The sequence below is a fragment of the Propithecus coquereli genome, unplaced genomic scaffold (assembly GCF_000956105.1).
Source record: "Propithecus coquereli isolate 6110/MARCELLA unplaced genomic scaffold, Pcoq_1.0 Scaffold106, whole genome shotgun sequence".
Classification (NCBI taxonomy): domain Eukaryota; kingdom Metazoa; phylum Chordata; class Mammalia; order Primates; family Indriidae; genus Propithecus; species Propithecus coquereli.
In genome coordinates this window covers 1,356,922-1,365,054 of record NW_012134525.1, presented here as the reverse complement: position 1 = coordinate 1,365,054, position 8,133 = coordinate 1,356,922, and the positions used below count along the sequence as shown (strand labels likewise).

The following is an 8,133-nucleotide window of genomic DNA, read 5'->3' as shown; positions in this document are numbered from 1 at the left end:
AAGGAGAGGGGTTGAAGGAAGATGACTACAAACCCAATCTTCTGTTAGTCATACATCTGTTATAGATAAGATGGAGTCTTTCTGTCTTTTCTCCAACCCCTTAATTCCATTTCTTCAAATTGCTTTTCTTTCTTCTAGCCATGAGTTTTACCCAGGTCTAGAGAATAGTTATAGTTTAAATTAAGAACCCAGGGGCCGTTCATATAAAAATTGGGGGGCGAGGGTTAGGACATGATTATTACAAATGCTAATTGCTAATTATAAGATAACATAGGATCAGGCCTTCTTTCTCAACCCCCAGTTATTGCCATGCAAACCAACAGAACTCTGGACATTGTTATACAGGCTATCAAGGAGACAAACAGGTCTGTTATTTGCCATTAATCATTTATCAGTACTCAAGGACACTCTCAAGGAACACTGATTTACTTTATTCCTCACTTCCGAGTCATTTTGCTCTGGGACCATCCGTCTCTTTCCCCTCCATGACACCCCACCCTCCTGGAATCTCTAACTCTTACCTATGCCTTCTCTTTCCGGCACTCTCAAACATAGTGACTAGCAATAAATAGGTAAAGGAATTCCTCTCAAAAAGGCATGTGCCTCTAAAGGAGATATATTACACTGTTTGTGTAAGAAATGTAAGTACTGTTTAGGAAGTTGGCGCTATCTTTCAAGACTGAAAGGAGAAATTCTGGCTGGAAAAGACATAGGTCAAGTGAATATCGTCTCTACTTACACATCCAGACGATCCTGAGGAGCTCACTTTCACTTAGAGGAAGAAATAAATATCATGAATAAAACTGTATTTCAGTCTCCTGAATGTTACTAAAATATGGTGTTGTAATAAAGTATTCTTCATCTATAAAGCAGAAACATTGGCAGCATTTGGTCTTCTGGTTAAACTTTCTACATCTTCAGAGAAGGAGTCCTGATAAAGGTTCAACTATCTTTGCTGTCAGCAATACATGTGAGGTCCAAGAACTGTACTGCCTGCAAATGCAGAGGAGTGGCTTGTTCTAATTTTATATACAGCTGCTCTTTTCGAGTCATCAGACACCTCAAAGTGAAGGACCTTAGCTCTACCCAGTACCTCTTTTCCTGGATAGGATGTTTATTCTGCACTTTTTTATTCTAATCTGAAGTGAAAGCTAATTCAAACCGTGCAGCTCTGAGAGCATTTCTCACTTCATTCTTATCCTAAAAGGATGCTGAGTGTGTGTGTGTGTGTGTGTGTGTGTGTGTGTGAGAGAGAGAGAGAGAGAGAGAGAGAGAGAGAGAGAAAAGACAGAGAGAGAGAGAGATCTGCAATATGTATATATTAAAACAGAGAAAGACATACAATTGCCCAATGTCTAATACAAAATATAGTACTGGAACACAAATCGAAAAAGGCATGCGAGCAAGTAATGGATGTACATTCATCCCTTTCACTCAGATCAAAGAGAAGGAGCTCTCAATGACTCATACATACCGGACAGAGAGTTTAATGTTATAAAGAAACATGCCATAGCTGCAGCAGTGATGGCAAAGGAATGAATATTTCTGAAGTTGAAAGATTTTAGAGAAAAGAAGATTGTGTCATATCGCAAACTCTGATAGTATAGCTCCAACCCTCCCACGTTGCTCTCTCCCCATTTCTTTTTGCTTCTTGCATTTCCCTTCGCCGCCAGTGTTAAGTGTGTACCTCTCCGCACAACTTACCTTGAAACGGGACTCCATTGAGCTCTCGAGAGTGACACGAGCTCTAAGCCAATCATATCACGCAGCTCCGCCTGGGCGGCCTCAATGGAAGAGTCTGAACCAATCAGAATCCTGGGGCCATGAGCAAGTTGCGTTGTGGCGCGACTCAGCGTATACTTCCGCGCGTGCTGCCCGGGATAGGCGCCTGGCAGAGCAGCTGCACACACGGCAGTGCGGAGGCAGAGAAGGGGTTGGTGATACGGTGCTATAAATCTGTGGTCCAGTCCACCTCCCTTTTAAGACGTTCTCCCCCCTTATTTCTGTTCTCACTTAGAGATGCAGCAGCTTACTCCTGTAGCGACCTACTAAAAAGCAACAAGGAGAAAGACATCGTCTTTTTGAAAAAACGTTCTTTCGTCTCTTTTCTTTGTTCCTTGGTTTGTTTTTCTTGCCCCTTTTTGTTTAGTTGAACGGCAATAGGAGGGTAGTCTCTCCGTCTTTTTAAACTCTCTTTTTTAAGTTTCCCCTCCCCTTTCATATTTTTTTTTTTTTCGCCATTTCTTTTAGCATTGGACTTCGGGGTCGAAAGCATTTCTTTTTATTTGCTTCTTTTAAGCCGAGCACAGTTTAGGTTTCGTGCTGTCTTAAGAGAACTATCCAGCAGCTTCTTGCTCATCCTTATTGGGAGAACTGCACCGTTACTTTAAAAACACACATACACAAAAACCTTAAGGGAGAAAGGTAAGTTTCGGTTTGGTTTCTTTAATCATTAGTTGCAGCGATGCGCTGGCAAACCCAGACAACCTGTAAGTGAGCGGAATACAGAATATGAAGTTAATTGCACATGTTTGTCTCATTTCGAGGCTACTGTTCTGCTTTTTAATTCTAGAGAGCTATATACTAAAAGACGGTGGACGCATGCTTAACGTACTGAATATTCGCAAATGTCAATGGCAGAAACTTGAGTGGTAAATGTGGCCAGGGTAGAGCAGGAGTACAAGGGGAGGCTAGATGTTGAGTGAGCTTCGGGATTGAGATTGGAAGTTCATTTCGTGGGAAGAGAGGGATAACTTGGGTGTTGGGGGACGCATGCCTCTACTTTCGCAAAGCCACGGAAGGACCGGAGAGGCTTTAGTATCATTAAGGGGAATCAGAAGCCTGGACTGGCAGATTAGACCCGCCGAAACCTCAGGCTTAATTGCATTAACCAGATAGCATGTGCTGGGGCGATGGGATTGCCAGATGGAATTTAGATGCCGCACCAGGCAGCGAGTTGTAGTAGACTGAAAAAAGTACATGCCGCCTGAGGGCTGGGGCTGGGCTGCGGCTGGGGCGGTTAGAAGCTGTCAAAACTCATCACTGTATGCGGGCTTTACTTCACGGACTCCCATTACCGTAGTTCAGTTTTAAAAGAAGATAGCCAATTTGGGGCCGAATTCTTAAGCCTGTGCCGGATATGAGGTTCCCTTTGTTCAGAAAAGCGTAAATAAGATCCTTGGAGCTGTGTCTGTGAAGTGGCGGCTGCCTGGGAGCCTCGCTGTGCTGGGCGCTGGGAAGTGGATTCCAAGCTCTGTCCTTGGTCCTACGCGGCTGACTTCGCCTTCGGGGTGAGGGGGAACCCCTTCGCAGCCTGGAGGCTTCGCAGCCGCCCCAGGAGCCAACTCGGCTACGTAGCCCTCACCCCCTCCTTACCGCTCCCCGTTCCTCGAATAGCTATTGTTAAACTGACGCCGGGAGAAAGATGGTTGGGGATGAGAAGCTGGGCAGACAGGCATACGCTTCCTTTTAACTTTTGTGATTTCTCAGGGTTTAGGAGAAACCAGCTGGCTTTCTACTGCGAAAGGGCGAATCCAGGGTAGATGTGGGAAAGGGGGAGGATGCTTGCGGGGCAGGCAGGGCGGAGGCGGTGGTGGTGGAAGGAGATGCTGGCTTTGCCATAGAGAAGTTTAAATTGTTGGCACGAGAGGGGAGAGGGTGTGGGTGAGTGTGTGCGTGAGAGCGCCCGTGTGGGGCTTGAGAGGCAGAGATGGGGAAAAGGTACAAAGGCGGCTTGGGTTAATGTCTCGCTGCTCTCCACCCGACCCACCCTCCGTGTTCGAAAAGCCAGCGCACCGCCAGCCTCCTCGGACTCAACTCTGCTGTGGGGTGGGGTGGGGGGTGGGGGTAGGGTCTGGGGATGGCAAGGTGGCAGTGCCCACCATGGGAGCACCGCAGCGGACAGGACCTCTCGTGGCCATTGTTGCTTAATTTATGCCCAGCACGTTGTTACGTACCCACCTATTTCACGTCTGTAAAGAATTAATACGAGAGCTATACCACTGTGGCAAATTGGAGGTTGGATACGTTCCTCGTTTTCCATTTTCAAGTACCGGTTAGCAAAACTGATGCTGAGACTGGGTATTTTCTCTCGTAATTACCAGCTGCAGGTCTGGCTTTATTGTGGCGAGGGTGAGAGAAATAGCCAACCATTTAGTATTTACTCTGCACTGCTGGACGGGGATGGATGTCTCTGTACTTTCTCCCCGAAATGCATGGATTCTCTCCCCTCCCCCACTCATGTACAGACACTCCGGTTGGTTAAGATGCTAAACCTTCAGCCCTTCTCCACACACTATTGTACCCATCCTCGGGATGGTGGTGGTGGTGGTGGGGAGATGAGTATGTTTTATTTCCTAGGCCTACACTGTTAACGGCAACCTATAACATGTAGGCTTAAAATGGAATGGAAAAAAAGTACGGAGCAGACAATGGTAACCGAAGAAATCATTTTCCTAATTGAAAATCAGTTCCTAAAGGTTAGGAAAAGGGTGTTCGCGTTTTGGGGAACAGAGGGGTAGGAAATCTGTTTGGACCCATAAGACTTCCCTGTAAAATGGCTTCTTAAATGGGACATCTGAAAGATTTGTCAGAATTTGAACAAATAAGTCCGCAAAAAAGAAAATGTTGAGTGTTTCAAAGTCGCCTTTTATGGGGTTAAAACATTTTTTAAAAACTGTCTCCCTTAGTTATTGCTGTCATTGCCTGAGTCTGTCTTACAGCAGACGCTTCTGCTTGCTTTCCCTCTTTTAACCAAGTGCTTGGGCGCCCCGCTTTATAAAGCTACCTGTTCTGGAGTTCTCCACGGAAATGCTATGATCGTGGGCAGAAGTGGTTTGGAAGACTCTGGGAACTCTGTTGAGAGGTCTCTGGTAACTTCAAGAAGTCAGATTCAGGAAGTAGGGCGTAGGGCTTTGTAAGAGTTTTAGGCTTGGGTTGACAAACTAGGTAGGCCCATTTTCACCTAACGTTTGGAAACAGGTATTCTTAGCAATTCTGCGTGCCTGGGATGGGAATATTATAATTAATTGTTTAGAGGGAGGTCAAAGAGGCACAGGCGCTATGAGCGGTTTTCCTAGGAACCCGTACAAAGTCAATTAAGGTCATTTAATTACAAATCGGATTCGGGGTGACACAGAAACGCTAATATAGACTCAATTAGCTATTTCCGGTGTCCCCAGTCTGAGTCCCCCAAATTGAGGGATGGCCTGTCTCCATTTTGACCGTGTTTGAGCCTAAGCTGATTTGACTTCGCCATAGAGGGCAAATTTGCCTCCCCCACCCCCGCCATGGGTTAGACGCGTCCTCTGCCTTCCCCACTCTCTGCCCCGCCCGTCGCGTGGGGGCGGGGAGCTCTGGGCGCCCTTAGCGGACCTTGCTGCATCAAACCCGCATCATGCCCTTGAAGCTGTAACCTCGGTCACGTTCTTGCGGCGACTCAGTCGCCCACTGCTCAGTTCCTTTCTTTTACCTCCTGCGATTTCAGGTAGGTATGACAGGTGGTATTTTTAAAGGTAGTTTTTTAGGGAGAAGGATTAAAACGGAAGCGTTTGCAATGAAAAAAAACCCCAACACGACAGGTGCTCTTGTAATTAAGCCGCCAAGCAGGTGTAAAAACGTGCTGCCGCCGCGTGGCTCCGGGGTCGGTTTTGACTCCTAATCGTGGGGCCGGGTCTGAGGACAAGCACAGGTTTTTCTGCGGGAAAAGAGATTGAGCCCGGCGAGGGGGCGGGCCCAGGCAAGGCAGCAGTGGGACGCCCCCTCGGTGAAGAGTTGGCCATTTCGGGGCTTGCGTGGGGGGCGTTGGAAGGATGCGGCTAGCGGCAGGCGCTTGCACAGTCGAGTGCAGGATTTCCTACTTTGCGTTTGAAGCAGAGTATAGCACCCCGCACAGGTACTCCGGGCTTATTTAAACGTCAGATTCCATCCAGCAAGGCAGGGAGGGACAGCGGGGGCTAAGTCTTTAGTTTTCCATCAAGGGACAGGACCCTTTGGCTGTGAAGTGGGGGGGGGGGGAAGAGCCTTTTAACTTTGCTTGCGATATATATGTATGTGTATATATTTGATACATGCATATATATCAAAGTAACCCTCGCGCTGGACACTCTGACTCCCGTTAGCGCCCGGAGCCTCGGGGTTTGCAAACTTGCACCTGGAATCGGCCGCCTCTGGGCGCGCCACGCTCTCCGCTCGGTCCAGGGAAATCTTGTCCGGGAGTCTGGTGGGAATGGGAAGCACAGAGGGACGGAGCTGAGCGGCCACAGCCCAGCTTCTACCCGCAGGCACCGACACGCGGGGCGGCGGGGCAGGGCACGCGCCGGCGGCGGCCGCGGCGCCGCGAACTCGCCGCCGGCCCCGCCTCCTGGCGCTCTTCCAAGCAAGCCCCTCCTCCCCGCCCCGCTACAAACGGCGGGACCGCGGCGCCGGGGCGTCACTGAGGCAGCAGCCGGCCGGGTGAGGAGGGCGGTCGCCGGCGCGGGTGGGGCGGAGGTTCCGCCGGGTTTCAGTCCGCCTTCCCGCCGCCGCGTCTCCGCGGAGCTTGCCTGGAGCGACTCCTCCGCGGCTGTGCTGACGGCCAGCGGCACGAGCCGAGCCGTAGTAGCTGCAGCTTCGAGTCACAGCAGGCAAGTGCGGGGGGCGTAGGGGTGGGGGCGGGGACGGCGGCCGCGCCTTGCCTTGCTCTGCCCCTGGTTCTTTTTGGACGCCGAGGCTCAGGGCTGTGCGCGTCCCCGCAGCGCCTCGCTGGAGCGGGGGAGGTCCGGCCTCGCCTCGCCCGTAGTCCTCGTCCGGGCTCAGGGCGGGAACGCCGGTGGGGGCAGCGGAGGTTGTGTCCGCGAAGTTCCTAGAGCTCGGCCCCTTGCGGCGGGAGTGGAGGGAATTGGGTGCCTTGGGAGGTGGCACCGCCCCTCCTGTGGGCACAAGCAGGTTGGGGGTGGCGAGAGCCGAGCGGGGCTAGTCGCGCCAGGCAGCGTGCACGGGCGTGGACGTGCCCGGTACGGCCGCGTGTAGCGCGAGAAGGAAACTGCGCCGAGACGCAGGTGAGTATATTGGAGGGAAAGTAGGGGAGGGGGCTTTTCTAGAAAAAGGGCAGGATTCCTGTGGTGGACTGGCAACCCCGCCTTGTGGGAGGATGTGTGCACTGGGTTCTGCCGAACACACCGGGGTGGTGTCTGGTGTATGCCCACTTGGTACGGCGCCTCCTCGCGCACGGTTCTTGGAGCTCTCGGGGCGTCTGGAGACTTGCAGCGGGCACGCTGTGTGCGGAGGTGGTATGGGGCCGTGGGTGCCCGGAGTAGGAGCAATGATGATTCTTCTCGTGCGTGTTAGGTGAGGCCGGGCGCGGCCGCGCGAGGTCGCAGCTCGCGGTCACATCCCGGGTTTGCGCGCGAGCGGTGCGCTGCGCGGGAAGCGCGGGCGCTCTGCCGGGTGAGGCAGGCTCCGGGATTTAAGCCTGCTCGCCGTGTTTGCGGCAGCTGCTTCTCCAGCTCCGTTGGTGCGTGGACGTGTGTGCGTGCACTGGTGAGATCGGTGGAGCCAGGCGGGCCAGCCTTGGTTTACCGGCAGGTGCTCCTCCAATAGTGGTCACAGTGACCAGCCAACAGTCTTTCCACAGCGTTTCCTTAAAAGCCTACTTGTTATCCTTGAGGGCCAGAGCGCAAAACCATGCCTCTAGACGTGAGCTACGAGCATGCAGTTGTAGCTGGCCAGATGGTCATTTAGAATTGTGTGCATATTTAAAGACCATCTTTATGATAAAAATTTTCGTGTCCTGTCGTCTCTCTGCATTTTCTGAAAATGTAGGAAGAGGATTTGCTACCGGTTATCTACTGTTCTTTATTCCCTCCCCCAAAGAACGGTGCTTAGCAATGCCAAAATGTAATACCTCTGGCAAGGTCAAAAGAGCTTTTTAAAACTTAATTTTCTGGTGGTCCTATCCTTATTAATTCTGTTTTCATGAAAATGTAGCTCAGCCTCAAAACTTATGTCAAATAAGTCCATTTAAAACCATTCGAATACCAGATGGGGTGTAATTTCCCCATCCCTTCAAGTAAAATCTGTTTGTTTGAAATACTGTTCAGTTGCCCTTGAAGACAATTTTCTCAATTATTTTCCCAGAGTCGTTTGAATTTCCCA

The 8,133-nt window shown here is 50.8% G+C and overlaps 1 protein-coding gene across 3 annotated transcripts in view; it reads left to right on the top strand.

Moving 5' to 3' along the window:
• Positions 1 to 2,157: 2,157 nt before the first annotated feature.
• ELAVL2 (ELAV like neuron-specific RNA binding protein 2) overlaps positions 2,158 to 8,133 on the top strand; it is a 131,393-nt gene continuing 125,417 nt past the window's right edge. The window contains exon 1 of one of the 3 annotated variants that reach the window (XM_012646347.1): positions 2,158 to 2,424. The gene's annotated coding sequence lies outside the window, so the exon portion shown is untranslated. Of the gene's footprint in view, positions 2,425 to 6,401; positions 6,624 to 6,783; positions 7,038 to 8,133 lie in introns of those variants that run through there. The other 2 variants (XM_012646356.1, XM_012646363.1) reach the window with 2 other exon arrangements.